This window comes from Aquarana catesbeiana, linkage group LG12, assembly GCF_042186555.1.
Source record: "Aquarana catesbeiana isolate 2022-GZ linkage group LG12, ASM4218655v1, whole genome shotgun sequence".
NCBI classification, from domain to species: Eukaryota; Metazoa; Chordata; class Amphibia; order Anura; family Ranidae; genus Aquarana; species Aquarana catesbeiana.
This window is the reverse complement of record NC_133335.1, coordinates 80,926,952-80,943,970: the sequence shown is the minus strand read 5'-3', so window position 1 is coordinate 80,943,970 and position 17,019 is coordinate 80,926,952. Positions and strand designations below refer to the sequence as shown.

Genomic DNA, 17,019 nt, shown 5'->3' with positions numbered 1-17,019 from the left:
TTCAGGGTGACGTAAGGTCCCTTTCGCAGTGAGGCGCTTGTAAACTGCCAGTAAAACACTGAGCACTTTTGAAGAGCTTTTCAGGCGCTTTTGAAGCGCTATCCATTCATTTCAATGAAGAAGGGCGTTTTTTCACCACCCTGCCAGCGCACTGTCCCAGTGTGAAAGCATTCATTGATCTTAGGGAAAATAGGTTTTCATGAGCTTTTCAGGTGCTTTCTTTAGCGTGAAAGTGCCTGTAAAGTGCCTCATTGTGAAAGGGGTCAAACTGTAGGCGATCACCATTGGCGCCCTCAACCCTCTTGAGTTTGGCAATACCAAGGTGGCCACATTGGGAATAGAGAAAAAATGAGAAAACTCCAAAAAAACAAAAGCCTACAGCACCTGGCATTCCCAGGCAGTCTCCCATCCAGGTACTAACCAGGCCTGACGCTGCTTTTCCTCCGAGATCTGGCACTTTCAGGGAGATGTGGACGTAGGCAATTTCCATTGGCACCCTCAACCCTCTTGAGCTTGGCAACGCCAAGGTGGCCACCTTGGGAAACGAGAGAAAAACGATAAGCAAGAAAACTCCAAAAAAACAAAAGCCTACAGCACCTGGTATTCCCAGGTGGTTTCCCATCCAGGTACTAACCAGGCCCAAACCTGCTTAGCCTCCGAGATAAGACAAGTGTGGCACTTTAAGGGTGATGTAGCCATAGGTGATCACCATTGGCACCTTCAACCCTCTTGAGCTTGGCAATGCCAAGATGGCCACCTTGGGAAACGAGAAAACAAAAAGAGCAACTCCAAAAAAAACAAAAACCTACAGCACCTAGCATTCCCAGTCGGTCTCCCATCCAGATACTAACCAGGCCTGACCCTGCTTAGCCTCCGATATCAGGCAAGATCGAGCGCTTTCAGGGTGATGTGACCATAGGCAATCATCATTGGCGCCCTCAACCCTCTTGAGCTTGGCAATGCCAAAATGGCAACCTTGAAATAAAAATGAGAAACGAGTAAACTTCAAAAAAACTAAAGCCTACAGCACCTGGTATTCCCAGGCGGTCTCCCATCCAGGTACTAACCAGGCTCAACCCTGCTTAGCCTCCAAGATCAGATGAGACTGGGCAGTTTCAGGGTGATGTGGCTGTAGGTGATCACCATTAGCGCCCTCAACCCTCTTGAGTTTGGCAACGGCAAGGTGGCCACCTTGGGAAACGAGAAAAAAAATAGGCCAACTCCAAACAAACAAAAGCCTACAGCACCTGGTACACCCAGGCAGTCTTCCATCCATTTACTAACCAGCCCCAACGCTGCTTAGCCTTCGAGATCAGACAAGATCGGGTGCTTTCAGGGTTATGTGGCACAAGGCAATCACCATTGGTACCCTCAACCCTCTTGAGCTTGGCAATGCCAAGGTGGCCACCTTGGGAAATGAGGAAAAAAAAAAAAATCGAGAAACGAGAAAACTCTAAAAAAACAAAAATTTACAGCACTTGGTATTTCCAGGCGGTCTCCCATCCAAGTGCTAACCAGGCCCGACCCTGTTTAGCCTCAGACGACACTGGGCGCTTTCAGGGTGATGTGGCTATAGGCAATCACCATTGGCACTCTCTTGAGCTTGGTAACGCCAAGATGGCCACCATGGGAAAGGAGAAACTCCAAAAAAAAGCCTACAGCACCTGGTATTCCCAGGCAGTCTTCCATCCAGGTACTAACCAGGACCGACCCTGCTTAACCTCCGAGATCAGATGAAATCGGGTGCTTTCAGGGTGATGTGGCTGTAGTCGAACACTGTTGGCGCCCTCCACCCTCTTGAGCTTGGCAATGCCAAAGTGCCCACCTTGGCAAACGAGAAAAAAATGAGGAACGAGAAAACTCCAAAAAAACAAAAGCCTACAGCACTTGGTATTCCCAGGAGGTCTCCCATCCAGGTGCTAACCAGGCCCGACCCTGCTTCGCCTTCAAGATCAGACGAGATCGGGCGCTTTCAGGGTGATGTGGCCTTAGGCAAACACCATTGGCGCCCTCAACCCCCTTCAGCTTGACAATGCCAAGGTGGCCACCTTGGGCAATTAGGAAACTCCAAAAAAACAAAAGCCTACAGCACCAGGTATTCCCAGGCGGTCTCTCATCCAGGTACTAACCAGGCCCGACCCTGTTTAGCCTCTGAGATCAGGTGAGATCAGGCACTTTCAAGGTGATGTGGCCATAGGCAAACAGTGCTGTTGCCCTCACCGTCTTGAGCTTGACAATGCCAAGGTAGCACCTTACGAAACGAGAAAAAGACGAGAAACAAGAAAACTCCAAAAAAAACAAAAGCCTACAGCACCTTGTACTCCCAAGCGGTCTCCCATCCAGGTACTAACCAGGCCCAACCATGCTTAGCCTCCGAGATTGGGTGCTTTCAGGGTGATGTGGCCGTAGACAATCACCAATGGCACCCTCAACCCTCTTGAGCTTGGCAACGCCAAGATGGCCACCTTGGGAAACGTGAAAAAAAAAATAGGCCAACTTAAAAAAAACAAAAGCCCACAGCACCTGGTATTCCCAGGCGGTCTCCCATCCAGGCCCAACCCTCCTTTGCCTCCGAGATCAGACAAGGTCAGGCGCTTTCAGGGTGATGTGGCCGTAGGTGATCACTATTGGCACCCTCAACCCTCTTGAGCTTGGCAATGCCAAGGTGGCCACCTTGGAAAATGAGAAAAAAACGAGAAAACTCCAAAAAAAAAACCAAAAACCTACAGCACCTAGTATTCCCAGGGGGTCTCCAATTCAGATACTAACCAGGCCCCACCCTGCTTAGCCTCCGAAAGCAGACAAGATCGGGCGCTTTCTGGGCGATGTAGCCATAGGCGATTACCACTGGCGCCCTCAACCCTCTTGAGCTTAGCAATGCCAAGGTGGCCACCTTGGGAAACAAGAAAAAAATGGGAAATGAGAAAAAAATGAGAAACGAGAAAACTCCAAAAAAAAACAAAAGCCTACAGCATCTGGTATTCCCAATCGGTCTCCCATCCAGGTACTAACAAGGCCCATCCATGTTTAGTCTCCAATATTAGATGAGATTGGGCGCTTTCAGGGAAATGTGGCCATAGGCAATCACCATTGGCACTCTCAACCCTCTTGAGTTTGGCAACGCCAAGAGGGCCACCTTGGGAAATGAGAAAAAAATAGGTCAACTCCAAAAAAACAAAAGCCTACAGCACCTGGTATTCCCAAGTGGTCTCCCATCCAGGTACTAAACAGGCCCGACCCAGCTTAGCCTCCGAGATCAGACCCTAAACCCTCTTGAGCTCGGCCACCTTGGGAAATGAAAAAAAAAAAAATAGGCCAACTCCAAAAAAATAAAAGCCTACAGCACCTATTGGAGGTTTCTCGTTTTTTTTCTCGTTTCCCAAGGTGGCCACCTTGGCATTGCCAAGCTCAAGAGGGTTGAGGGCGCCAACAGTGATTGCCAATGGCCACATCACCCTGAAAGCGCCTGATCTCGGAGGCAAAGCAGGGCCGTACCTGGATGGGAGGCCGCCTGGGAATACCAGGTGCTGTAGGCTTTTGTTTTTTGGAGTTTTCTCATTTTTCTCATTTCCCTTGGCATTGCCAAGCTCAAGAGGGTTGAGGGTGCCAGCAGCAATCGCCTATGGCCACATCACCCTGAAAGCACCTGATCTTGCCTGGTTTCGGAGGCTAAGCAGGGTCGGGCCTGGTTAGTATCTGGATGGGAGACTGCCTAGGAATACCAGGTGCTGTAGGCTTTTGTTTTTTTGGAGTTGGCCTATTTTTTTTTCTCGTTTACCAAGATGGCCATCTTGATATTGCCAAGCTCAAGAGGGTTGAGGGTGCCAAATGTGATCGCCTACGGCCACATCACCCTGAAAGCACCCTGGTTTTATTATTATTATTATTTTTTTACTGTTTTTTATTTTTTTTTTACTGGTTTTATTATTTTTTTTTTTTTTTTTTTAGTGTCCCACTTATATTAGTGTCCTACTTTATATGCTCACTCCTCTCTAAAGTTCTTGTCAAGAATGTCCTTATTAAATGTTTCTAACATTTTGTCCCACTTCTCAAATGAATAAATTTGAAACAATCAAGGATATCCAACTTTTTATACGTAACCTGATGGTAAAAAGTATGTTCGCCAAAAAACGGATTGTGTTGATCAAACTTATACACAACAGGAACTTGAGGCAATTAATCAGCCCTATTAGAGGAAAATGACTCTGATGACTCAGCAGAATCTATCAATCTTGAAACAATTCTTGCTGAGGTTGAGGGTGCGATTTCCTCTTCTTCCCCTATGTCTTCTTCCTTTATCAGTTCAAAGAAAAAGTCAAATTGGTATCCAGCCCCTTGTTCCAACCCCAGTGCTGCAACTTTTCTCAAAGCTGTCTCCAAAGACATCCAAGAGATTAAGGTTGCAGCCCACTCGGCAGGTAACCTGACCAAAGCTAAATCACAGGCCCTTAAAAAAATGTAATGTCAAACTCAGAAATCACAATAAAACCGGCTGACAAAGGCGGTAATATTGTCATCCAAGACAACATGGACTACATCCAAATGTGCACAGACATTCTGGACAACCGGGACTGGTATTTACCAATCTCTAAGGTCTCATTGCGGATATTGCAGACCAATTGTACAATTTGGTAGATTGTAAGCACTATCAGTGGTAAATTGTTTGTCTCAACCCTCTAATCGCCACTTTTCCTGGACAGCTTAGTCTGTTCAAGAACATCTTAAAATAGCAGATGCTCTGGCTGGAAACCAGGAGAAAATAAAGAAAAGGAGGCTTAAAAAGAAAATCATTGCATCCACCAGCCCACCAATTATGAACGGGAAGCTGCAATTTATTCGTTTTTGCTTTTTGGGCTTAGATACGTTTTTTACATTTAAGACAAACCATACAATACTGTACAAAGAGATATGTAAAAACAGAGAAAAAAAAATGAGAGGGTGAGCTGTATATATACTTTTATCTTTTTTTAACTCTTCTAATTTATGTCATTTTTCTCCATTATATCTTTTGTCTAATAAACCCTTCTATACAATATTTAAAACCCACCTTCCCCACCTCATCCAAACTATAAAAAAACAAACAAAACCCAACCAACCTAAAACTCCCCAAAAACAAATAAAGGGGGAGGGGAGGTGAGAGAGAAGGGGAGGAGGCAGAAGAGGGGCACAACCAAAGAAAATACTACCATACCAAAAAAAAGTGCATAGAACCTTCCATAAATGATATGGGAAGAAAAAGAAAGAAAATAAATTAAAAAAAAAAAAAATCATTTTAAGACTCTTGTAGAGGAGAACGTAATCTCTTCCTAACCTATGTGCAACCGTGTCTACTATAAGTGCATTGCATACCAAAAATGTGTATGAAGCCTGTCACCAAAAAAAAAAGTAAGACCCCTGTAAAGGAAAACATCACTCCTCCCTAACACATGTGCAATCGTGTATCTATTATGAGTGTATTACTTGATGTTTGTGCCTTTGTCCATATACCGTATTTATCGGCGTATAACACGCACCGGCGTATAACACGCACCTCAATTTAGGAGGGAATTTTAAGGAAAAGAAACTTTTAGGAGGGAAGTTGAAGGGAAAAAAACTTACATTTAAATGCCCATCATTGCAGCCTTCTCAGTGCAGCCTTGCCCCAGTCCAGCCTTGCCCAGTGCAGCCTTGTCAGTGCAGCCATGTCAGTGCAGCCATGTCAGTGCAGCCATGTCAGTGCAGCCTTGCCAGTGCAGCCTTGCCAGTGCAGCCTTGCTAGTGCAGCCATGTCAGTGCAGCCTTGCTAGTGCAGCCATGTCAGTGCAGCCTTGCTAGTGCAGCCTTGCTAGTGCAGCCTTGCTAGTGCAGCCATGTCAGTGCAGCCATGTCAGTGCAGCCATGTCAGTGCAGCCTTCCCCAGTGTCCAGTCCAGCCTTGCCCCAGTCCAGCCTTGCCCCAGTCCAGCCTTGCTGAAGCCTGTGAGCTTCAAAATCGCCGACCGCGATTTGAAAATGGCGCCGCCGGCGCCGAAATACACAGAGCCGGTCCTCGGCTCTTCTCTGCGGCTCTCGTTTACTTTCGGTTCCACTCGGACGGTGAGCGGAGCTATCCGAAACTAGCCGAGTATACTCGGCTAGGTTCGGGCGGCGCTCGAGTGAAACCGAAAGCCGCCGAGAAGAGCCGAGGACCGGCACTGTGTATTTCGGCGCCGGCGGCGCCATTTTCAAATCGCGGTCAGCGAATAGAACCTGGCATTCCATGTAATAGAAAATGTAGAGGCGACATTTCGATGGGTTTATTGGATAACTTTTCTATCTATGGGGCTACCTCTTCCCAGAAAGATCTAATTCCTGGGCAGTCTCACCATATATGAAGACACGTGTCCTTATGACCACAGCCCCTCCAACAATTATCATTTGATGTCCGATATATTTGTGCCAATTTGTGTTGGTGTTCTATACCATGTGGCCATAAACTTACGGCATTTCTTGTGTCAAAGAGTTTATTGATGTATAATGTGTTGCTTTCAATAACTTCTTCATCTGCGACGAGGTGAACACATAATTAAATAAAAGTTCTTTTTCCCATTCCTTAATAAAATAGGGAATTGGGCTATTCGCCACTAAGTGCAATCTTATACATTCTCGACAACAAATCATTAGTCTCTGATGTTTTTATACACATATTTTAAAATATGGTAAGAGAACTCAAAAGCCTTAATTGGTTCTTTAATTTCCCAAAGAAACTGGATATTTGAAAATATCTCCACCTTGCCATAGGTATGTTCCCCAGGGATGCCACCACCTCCTCGAAGGCATACCCAGCACAGACTGCATTCCCCTCCGATCCCCACGCCCCCGCCTCTTCTCCTGGGGGGGGCCAAGGATACCCTCCTAATGGTGCCAACGGAGATACCCAAGGGCATATTTGCCGGTTTTAATCATTTTGTCCCACACCGATAAACAACCCTGTGTTATTGGGGAAGTCCTTGCAAGACCTCTTGACGCCATTGGTATCCAGAGTGCCTCTTCTAAGTTTCTACCTGCCATTGTTTGTTTTTTCTAGTGAGACCCAAACCTTACTTGTATTATCATGGCACCAATTTAGAATACATACTAATGACATCGCTCTATAATACATGGCCATATCTGGGAGCCCAATTCCTCCTTCTCCTTTACTTCTGCATAATATGTCATGTGCTATTCTGGGACTTTTATCTTTCCTTACAAAGGATACAAAAGCTTTGCGTATCTGTTTGGAAAAGTTCTGAAGGAGTAGATTAGGAATAGTAAATAAAACATAAATTATTCTGGGTATTATGTTCATTTTTAGTGTATTAACTCTACCAAACCATGTTAAGGAGCAGCTTCTTCATCTCCGCAAGTCCATCATTATCCTTACCAATAAAGCAAGCACCATAATTAAGTTAGTACAATAATTTCTTATTTGATGTAATACTCCTAAATAATATACAGACTCTGCCTTCCATGCAAAAGGATGTGTGTTGCTGAGATGTAGCTACTGCTAATGATACATGGCTCGGTAGTATCACTGACTTCTCATAATTTATTTTAAAGTTGGATAATTTACTATATTTCTGTACTTCATCCATCTGGGCAGGTATTGATTCCAGGGGTTTTGAGAGATAGAATAATAAGTCATCAGCATATGCTGAGACTTTGTGTTCCTCTTTACCAACCCCTACACCGACTATTTCCTTATTTCCCCTAACTCTACAGAGGAGGGGCTCCAGAGTCAAGGCAAACAGTAATGGGGAAAGGGGACACCCCTGCCTTATACCGTTATGTATGTTAAAATAATCTGAAAGGGTTTCGTTCACTTTTACTCTAGCCCTTGGTCTCCCATACAAGGCCGATACCCATCCTCTCATCCTCTCCCCCAGACCTACTCCCTTCAGTACCTCCATCATAAACCCCCAGTTCACTCTGTCAAATGCTTTTTCTGCATCCATTGACAGAGCTATCCTCCGGATTTTATCAGGTCCATTTTCCATCCAATGGAGGATATGGAGGGCCCAAATAGTGTTGTCTTTTGTTTCGCGACCCCTCATAAACCCTGTCTGATCATAATGGACTAATTAGACTATATGGTCCTGTAGTCCGAGGGCTAAAATCAATAATTTAATATCTGAGTTAAGGAGTGAGATCGATCTGTAATTAGCGCAATATTTCGTGTCTTTCCCAGGTTTCGCAAGTACCGTCACATAGGCTAATAGCGCTTCTGGCGATAGAGGATTTAATGCCGTGATTTTATTAAAATAGCTACATAGAGGGGGTACCAGAATTGTATTGAATTTCTTATAATATGCGTTCATTAGGCCATCTGGTCCCTGACTTTTCCCCATTGGTAGATTTTCTATTGCTTTGTTTACCTCAATTGTGATTGGGCACTCCAGCTTCTCAATAACCGTGTTAGGCAAAGTTGGCATGGCAGTGGTCTTAACCACTTAAGGACCGCCTCACGCCGATGTACGTCGGCAAGGTGGCACGGGCAGGCAGAATCACGTACATATACGTGATCTGCCTCCCGCGGTGCCCGAGGCGGTCCGCTTCTGACCAGCGGCGATCAGAGATGAGGGGGAGACCATCCATTCGTGGTCCCCCCCTCGCGATCGCCGCCGGCCAATCAAATCATTCCTTTGCTGCTGTATGCTAAACAGCAGCAAAGGAAATGATGTCATCTCTCCTCGGCTCGGTATTTTCCGTTCCGGCGCCGAGGAGAGAAGACTGGAATGTGAGTTACACAAACACACACATACAGTAGAACACGCCAGGCATACATTACACCCCCGATTCCCCCCCCCCCCCGATTACCCCTCCCCCCCGTCACACTGACACCAAGCAGTTTTTTTTATTTATTTATTTTTTTCTGATTACTGCATGGTGTCAGTTTGTGACAGTTACTGTGTTAGGGCAGTTACTGTTAGCCCCCTTTAGGTCTAGGATACCCCCCTAACCCCCCCTAATAAAGTTTTAACCCCTTGATCACCCCCTGTCGCCAGTGTCACAAAGCGATCATTTTTCTGATCGCTGTATTTGTGTCGCTGGTGACGCTAGTTAAGGAGGTAAATATTTAGGTTCGCCGTCAGCGTTTTATAGCGACAGGGACCCCCATATACTACCTAATAAATGTTTTAACCCCTTGATTGCCCCTAGTTAACCCTTTCACCACTGGTCACCGTATAACTGTTACGGGTGACGCTGGTTAGTTCATTTATTTTTTATAGTGTCAGGGCACCCGCCGTTTATTACCGAATAAAGGTTTAGCCCCCTGATCACCTGGCGGTGATATGCGTCGCCCCAGGCAGCGTCAGATTAGCGCCAGTACCGCTAACACCCATGCACGCAGCATACGCCTCCCTTAGTAGTATAGTATCTGTACGGATCAATATCTGATCCGATCAGATCTATAATAGCGTCCCCAGCAGTTTAGGGTTCCCAAAAACACAGTGTTAGCGGGATCAGCCCAGATACCTGCTAGTACCTGCATTTTGACCCTCCGCCCGGCCCAGCCCACCCAAGTGCAGTATCGATCGATCACTGTCGCTTACAAAATACTAAACGCATAACTGTAGCGTTCGCAGAGTCAGGCCTGATCCCTGCGATCGCTAACAGTTTTTTTTGGTAGCCTTTTGGTGAACTGGCAAGCACCAGCCCCAGGCAGCGTCAGGTTAGCGCCAGTACCGCTAACACCCACGCACGCAGCATATGCCTCCCTTAGTGGTATAGTATCTGAACGGATCAATATCTGATCCGATCAGATCTATACTAGCGTCTCCAGCAGTTTAGGGTTCCCAAAAACGCAGTGTTAGCGGGATCAGCCCAGATACCTGCTAGCACCTGCGTTTTGCCCCTCCGCCAGGCCCAGCCCAGCCCACCCAAGTGCAGTATCGATCGATCACTGTCACTTACAAAACACTAAACGCATTACTGCAGCGTTCGCAGAGTCAGGCCTGATCCCTGCGATCGCTAACAGTTTTTTTGGTAGCGTTTTGGTGAACTGGCAAGCACCAGTGGCCTAGTACACCCCGGTCGTAGTCAAACCAGCACTGCAGTAACACTTGGTGACGTGGCGAGTCCCATGAGTGCAGTTGTAGCATGGTGAGGTGGCAAGCACAAGTAGTGTCCCGCTGCCACCAAGAAGAAGACAAACACAGGCCCGTCGTGCCCATAGTGCCCTTCCTGCTGCATTCGCCAATCCTAATTGGGAACCCACCACTTCTGCAGCGCCCGTACTTCCCCCCCCATTCACATCCCCAACCAAATGCAGTCGGCTGCATGAGAGGCATTTTCTTTTTTTCTTCCCCTACTCAACGAACCCCCCCCAAAAAAGATGTTGTGTCTGCAGCAAGCGTGGATATAGGCGTGACACCCACTATTATTGTCCCTCCTGTCCTGATAATCCTGGTCTTTGCATTGGTGAATGTTTTGAACGCTACCATTCACTGAGTATTAGCGTAGGGTACAGCATTGCACAGACTAGGCACACTTTCACAGGGTCTCCCAAGATGCCATCGCATTTTGAGACCCGAACCTGGAACCGGTTACGGTTATAAAAGTTAGTTGTAAAAAAAAAAAAAAAAAAATATAAAATAAAAAAAAAAATAGTTGTTGTTTTATTGTGCTCTCTCTCTCTCTCTATTCTCTCTATTGTTCTGCTCTTTTTTACTGTATTCTATTCTGCAATGTTTTATTGTTATTATGTTTTATCATGTTTGCTTTTCAGGTATGCAATTTTTTATACTTTACCGATTACTGTGTTTTATTGTTAACCATTTTTTTGTCTTCATGTACGCCATTCACGACTTTGGTTATACCAGAATGATGCCCAGGGGCGGACTGACCAGTCGGTCCATTCGGACGTGGACTGAGGGCCCGACCGCTGAAGGGGGCCCGTCAGCGCCACCTGCTGGAACCAGCTTGGGGTCCAGGGACAAAAAACTTGCGGCCGCGGGCCCCCGGCGACAATCTTTTGTGCTGCCTCGGAGGGTGAGGGGTGAGGGCGAGCGTCGCTGGGTCACATAGAGCAGTGATTTCCTTTTTACCCAGCGTCTGCTGTCATCGAATGCCCCGCCTCCTGCACTGGCTCTTTTGATAGACATCACACAGGAGGCGGAACATCTGATGACAGCGGACGCTGGGTAAAAGGGAGATCCCCGCTCTGTGTTACCTGGTGGCCCTCCTCTCTAACCCCCATACACTCATCAGACTGCATGGAGGGGACACTGTGAGGCTGCATGGAGGGGACACTGATCAGACTGCATGGAGGGGATACTGTGAGGCTGCATGGAGGGGACACTGTGAGGCTGCATGGAGGGGACACTGATCAGACTGCATGGAGGGGACACTGGTGAGGCTGCATGGAGGGGACACTGATCAGACTGCATGGAGGGGACACTGATCAGACTGCATGGAGGGGACACTGGTGAGGCTGCATGGAGGGGGACACTGATCAGACTGCATGGAGGGGACACTGGTGAGGCTGCATGGAGGGGACACTGATCAGACTGCATGGAGGGGACACTGGTGAGGCTGCATGGAGGGGACACTGGTGAGGCTGCATGGAGGGGACACTGATCAGACTGCATGGAGGGGACACTGGTGAGGCTGCATGGAGGGGACACTGGTGAGACTGCATGGAGGGGACACTGGTGAGGCTGCATGGAGGGGACACTGGTGAGGCTGCATGGAGGGGACACTGGTGAGGCTGCATGGAGGGGACACTGGTGAGGCTGCATGGAGGGGACACTGGTGAGGCTGCATGGAGGGGACACTGGTGAGGCTGCATGGAGGGGACACTGACGAGGCTGCATGGAGGGGACACTGGCAAGGCTGCATGGAGGGGACACTAGTGAGGCTGCACAGAGGGGCTACATGAAGGGGGACACTGGTGAGGCTGCCCTGAGATGACTCTGGGGAGGCTGCATTGAGGAGACACTGATCAGGCTGCATGGAGGGGACTCTGGTGAGGCTGCCCTGAGGGGACTCTGGTGAGGCTGCCCTGAGGGGACACTGGTGAGGCTGCCCTGAGGGGACACTGGTGAGGCTGCCCTGAGGGGACACTGGTGAGGCTGCCCTAAGGGGACACTGGTGAGGCTGCATTGAGAGGACACTGACTAGGCTGCACGGAGGGGACACTGGCGAGGCTGCATTGAGGGGACACTGGCGAGGCTGCATAGGGGGGACACTGGCGAGGCTGCACGGAGGGGACACTGGCGAGGCTGCACAGAGGAGACACTGGCGAGGCCGCACAGAGGGGACACTGGCGAGGCCGCACAGAGGGGACACTGGCGAGGCCGCACAGAGGGGACACTGGCGAGGCCGCACAGAGGGGACACTGGCGAGGCCGCACAGAGGGGACACTGGCGAGGCCGCACGGAGGGGACACTGGCGAGGCCGCACGGAGGGGACACTGGCGAGGCCGCACGGAGGGGACACTGGCGAGGCCGCACGGAGGGGACACTGGCGAGGCCGCACGGAGGGGACACTGGCGAGGCCGCACGGAGGGGACACTGGCGAGGCCGCACGGAGGGGACACTGGCGAGGCCGCACGGAGGGGACACTGGCGAGGCCGCACGGAGGGGACACTGGCGAGGCCGCACGGAGGGGACACTGGCGAGGCCGCACGGAGGGGACACTGGCGAGGCCGCACGGAGGGGACACTGGCGAGGCCGCACGGAGGGGACACTGGCGAGGCCGCACGGAGGGGCCACTGGCGAGGCCGCACGGAGGGGCCACTGGCGAGGCCGCACGGAGGGGCCACTGGCGAGGCCGCACGGAGGGGCCACTGGCGAGGCCGCACGGAGGGGCCACTGGCGAGGCCGCACGGAGGGGCCACTGGCGAGGCCGCACGGAGGGGCCACTGGCGAGGCCGCACGGAGGGGCCACTGGCGAGGCCGCACGGAGGGGCCACTGGCGAGGCCGCACGGAGGGGCCACTGGCGAGGCCGCACGGAGGGGCCACTGGCGAGGCCGCACGGAGGGGCCACTGGCGAGGCTGCATTGATGGGCGCTATTTCTAACATAGACTCTCAAATGGACACAGAGTGGACACGCACACCACGTCATTATGTGTTGCACCGCGCGCATCCGTGCACTGGGCCTGCTGCAAACCTCCTAGTTCTACTGTCCCGTATAGGGCAAAGGCGGCCGACTCCCTCCAAGTCTCTCCCTCACCTCGGCAAACAGTGCCCGGTACAGTGGAACGAGGAGAGGACACATCAGCCAGCCACAGCAGGGCCAGGGCACCAGCCAACTGTAACCCACCCACCCACGGTGACGCACCCACACCAGGGAGCCAGCCAGCCACAGCAGGGTGCCAGCCACAGAGGACGCAGGAGCCAGCCAGCCACAGAGAACACAGGAGCCAGCTACCGAGGACGATGGAGCCGGCCATCCACGGCAGGGTGCCAGCCACAGAGGAAGCGGGAGCCAGCCACAGAGGACGCAGGAGCCAGCCAGCCAGCCACAGAGGACGCGGGAACCAGCCACAGCTACAGTAGCCATAGTTAAGGTAAGAGGAGAGCTACTCGGTGCCAATTTTATTTCTACTTTGTGAGAGGTTGGGGCAGGGGTGAGAGTCATGGCATAAGGAGGGGGTCCAGTGAGGACCAGAGTAAATGAAGGTGTTCACTGTACACTCTGTTAGAAAGAGGCCCCCCTCCAGGTCCCATTATACTCCTTTGTAGTCTCTAATGGGTCCTGGAAGGGGATCTCTCTCTAACAGAGACTCTCTAATGGACACTGTTAGAGAGAGACCCCACTTCAGGTCCCTTTAGACTCTGTTGTAGACTCTAATGGGGCCTGGAGGGGACGTTTTCTAACAGACTGTCTAATGGACACTGTTAGAGAGAGACCTCCCTCCAGGTTCCATTTTAAAAAAGGCAGAAATTGTACTTTGTGCAAAATGTAGAGGCGGGATCAGGGGTGGGCCATGGGCGGGGTCAGAGGTGGACCATGAGCTGGGCCTGACAGGGGGCCCTTGCTTTATTTGGTCCGGGGGCCCTGGGTGTTGTCAGTCCGCCCCTGATGATGCCTGCAGGTTTAGGTATCATCTTGGTATCATTCTTTTCAGCCAGCGGTCGGCTTTCATGTAAAAGCAATCCTAGTGGCTAATTAGCCTCTAGACTGCTTTTACAAGCAGTGGGAGGGAATGCCCCCCCCCCCACCATCTTCTGTGTATTTCTCTGGCTCTCCTGTCTCAGCAGGGAACCTGAGAATGCACCCGGTGATTCAGCCAGCTGACCATAGAGCTGATCAGAGACCAGAGTGGCTCCAAACATCTCTATGGCCTAAGAAACCGGAAGCTACGAGCATTTCATGACTTAGATTTCGCCGGATGTAAACAGCGCCATTGGGAAATTAGGAAAGCATTTTATCACACCGATCTTGGTGTGGTCAGATGCTTTGAGGGCAGAGGAGAGATCTAGGGTCTAATAGACCCCAATTTTTTCAAAAAAGAGTACCTGTCACCAACTATTGCTATCATAGGGGATATTTACATTCCCTGAGATAACAATAAAAATGATTAAAAAAAAAAAAATGAAAGGAACAGTTTAAAAATAAGATAAAAAAGCAAAAAAATAATAAAGAAGGAAAAAAAAAAAAAAAAAAAAAAAAAAAACCCCTGTCCCCCCCTGCTCTCGCGCAAAGGCGAACGCAAGCGTCGGTCTGGCGTCAAATGTAAACAGCAATTGCACCATGCATGTGAGGTGTCACCACGAACATCAGATCGAGGGCAATAATTTTAGCAGTAGACCTCCTCTGTAAATCTAAAGTGGTAACCTGTAAAGGCTTTTAAAGGCTTTTAAAATGTATTTAGTTTGCCGCCACTGCACGTTTGTGCGCAATTTTAAAGCATGTCATGTTTGGTATCCATGTACTCGGCCTAAGATCATCTTTTTTATTTCATCAAACATTTGGGCAATATAGTGTGTTTTTAGAGCATTAAAATTTAAAAAAGTGTGTTTTTCCCCCAAAAAATGCGTTTGAAAAATCGCAGCGCAAATACTGTGTGAAAAAAAAAAATGAAACCCCCACCATTTTAATCTGTAGGGCATTTGCTTTAAAAAAATATATAATGTTTGGGGGTTCAAAGTAATTTTCTTGCAAAAAAAAATAATTTTTTCATGTAAACAAAAAGTGTCAGAAAGGGCTTTGTCTTCAAGTGGTTAGAAGAGTGGGTGATGTGTGACATAAGCTTCTAAATGTTGTGCATAAAATGCCAGGACAGTTCAACCCCCCCCCCCAAATGACCCCATTTTGGAAAGTAGACATCCCAAGCTATTTGCTGAAAGTCATGTCGAGTCCATGGAATATTTTATATTGTGACACAAGTTGCGGGAAAGACAAATTTTTTTTTTTTTTGCACAAAGTTGTCACTAAATGATATATTGCTCAAACATGCCATGGGAATATGTGAAATTACACCCCAAAATACATTCTGTTGCTTCTCCTGAGTATGGGGATACCACATGTGTGAGACTTTTTGGGAGCCTAGCCGCGTACGGCACCCCGAAATCCAAGCACCGCCTTCAGGCTTTCTAAGGGCGTACATTTTTGATTTCACTCTTCACTGCCTATCACAGTTTCGGAGGCCATGGAATGCCCAGGTAGCACAAACCCCCCCCCCCCAAATGACCCCATTTTGGAAAGTAGACACCCCAAGCTATTTGCTGAGAGGTATAGTGAGTATTTTGCAGACCTCACTTTTTGTCGCAAAGTTTTGAAAATTGAAAAAAGAAAAAGAAAAAAAAAAGTTTTCTTGTCTTTCTTCATTTTCAAAAACAAATGAGAGCTGCAAAATACTCACCATGCCTCTCAGCAAATAGCTTGGGGTGTCTACTTTCCAAAATGGGGTCATTTGGGGGGGGGTTTGTGCCACCTGGGCATTCCATGGCCTCCGAAACTGTGATAGGCAGTGAAGAGTGAAATAAAAAATTTACACCCTTAGAAATCCTGAAGGCGGTGATTGGTTTTTGGGGCCCCATACGCGTCTAGGCTCCCAAAAAGTCCCACACATGTGGTATCCCCATACTCAGGAGAAGCAGCTAAATGTATTTTGGGGTGCAATTCCACATATGCCCATGGCCTGTGTAAGCAATATATCATTTAGTGACAACTTTGTGAAAAAAAAAAAAAAGTGTCACTTTCCCGCAACTTGTGTCAAAATATAAAATATTCCATGGACTCAACATGCCTCTCAGCAAATAGCTTGGGGTGTCTACTTTCCAAAATGGGGTCATTTGGGGGGGGGGGGGGGTTGTGCCATCTGGGCATTTTATGGCCTTCAAAACTGTGATAGGTAGTGAGGAGTGAAATCAAAAATTTACGCCCTTAGAAATCCTGAAGGCGGTGATTGGTTTTCGGGGCCCGTACGTGGCTAGGCTCCCAAAAAGTCCCATACATGTGGTATCCCCGTACTCAGAAGAAGCAGCTGAATGTATTTTGGGGTGCAATTCCACATAGGCCCATGGCCTGTGTGAGCAATATATCATTTAGTGAAAACTTTTTGTAAATATTTTTTTTTTTTTTGTCATTATTCAATCACTTGGGACAAAAAAAATTAATATTCAATGGGTTCAACATGCCTCTCAGCAATTTCCTTGGGGTGTCTACTTTCCAAAATGGGGTCATTTGGGGGGGTTTTGTACTGCCCTGCCCATTTAGCACCTCAAGAAATGACATAGGCAGTCATAAACTAAAAGCTGTGTAAATTCCAGAAAATGTACCCTAGTTTGTAGACGCTATAACTTTTGAACAAACCAATAAATATACGCTTATTGACTTTTTTTTTTTTACCAAAGACATGTGGCCGAATACATTTTGGCCTAAATGTATGACTAAAATTGAGTTTATTGGATTTTTTTTTATAACAAACAGTAGAAAATATTTTTTTTTTTGAAAATTTTCGGTTTTTCCGTTTATAGCGCAAAAAATAAAAACGGCAGAGGTGATCAAATACCATCAAAAGAAAGCTCTATTTGTGGGAAGAAAAGGACGCAAATTTTGTTTGGGTACAG

The 17,019-nt window shown here is 48.3% G+C and overlaps 1 non-coding gene and 6 pseudogenes across 1 annotated transcript; 1 reads left to right on the top strand and 6 right to left on the bottom strand.

Moving 5' to 3' along the window:
- Nucleotides 1-802: 802 nt before the first annotated feature.
- LOC141114745 (5S ribosomal RNA) lies at nt 803-921 on the bottom strand (annotated as a pseudogene).
- Nucleotides 922-1,018: 97 nt separating this feature from the next.
- LOC141114758 (5S ribosomal RNA) lies at nt 1,019-1,137 on the bottom strand. Its single transcript, XR_012237017.1, has one exon. It is a non-coding gene; the product is annotated as a 5S ribosomal RNA (ribosomal RNA).
- A 515-nt stretch (nt 1,138-1,652) lies between these two features.
- LOC141114760 (5S ribosomal RNA) lies at nt 1,653-1,771 on the bottom strand (annotated as a pseudogene).
- Nucleotides 1,772-1,875: 104 nt separating this feature from the next.
- Nucleotides 1,876-1,994, bottom strand: LOC141114664 (5S ribosomal RNA; annotated as a pseudogene).
- Nucleotides 1,995-2,080: 86 nt separating this feature from the next.
- On the bottom strand, nt 2,081-2,199 carry LOC141114610 (5S ribosomal RNA; annotated as a pseudogene).
- A 103-nt stretch (nt 2,200-2,302) lies between these two features.
- Nucleotides 2,303-2,411, bottom strand: LOC141114742 (5S ribosomal RNA; annotated as a pseudogene).
- A 1,207-nt stretch (nt 2,412-3,618) lies between these two features.
- Nucleotides 3,619-3,737, top strand: LOC141114675 (5S ribosomal RNA; annotated as a pseudogene).
- The last annotated feature ends 13,282 nt before the right edge of the window (nt 3,738-17,019 follow it).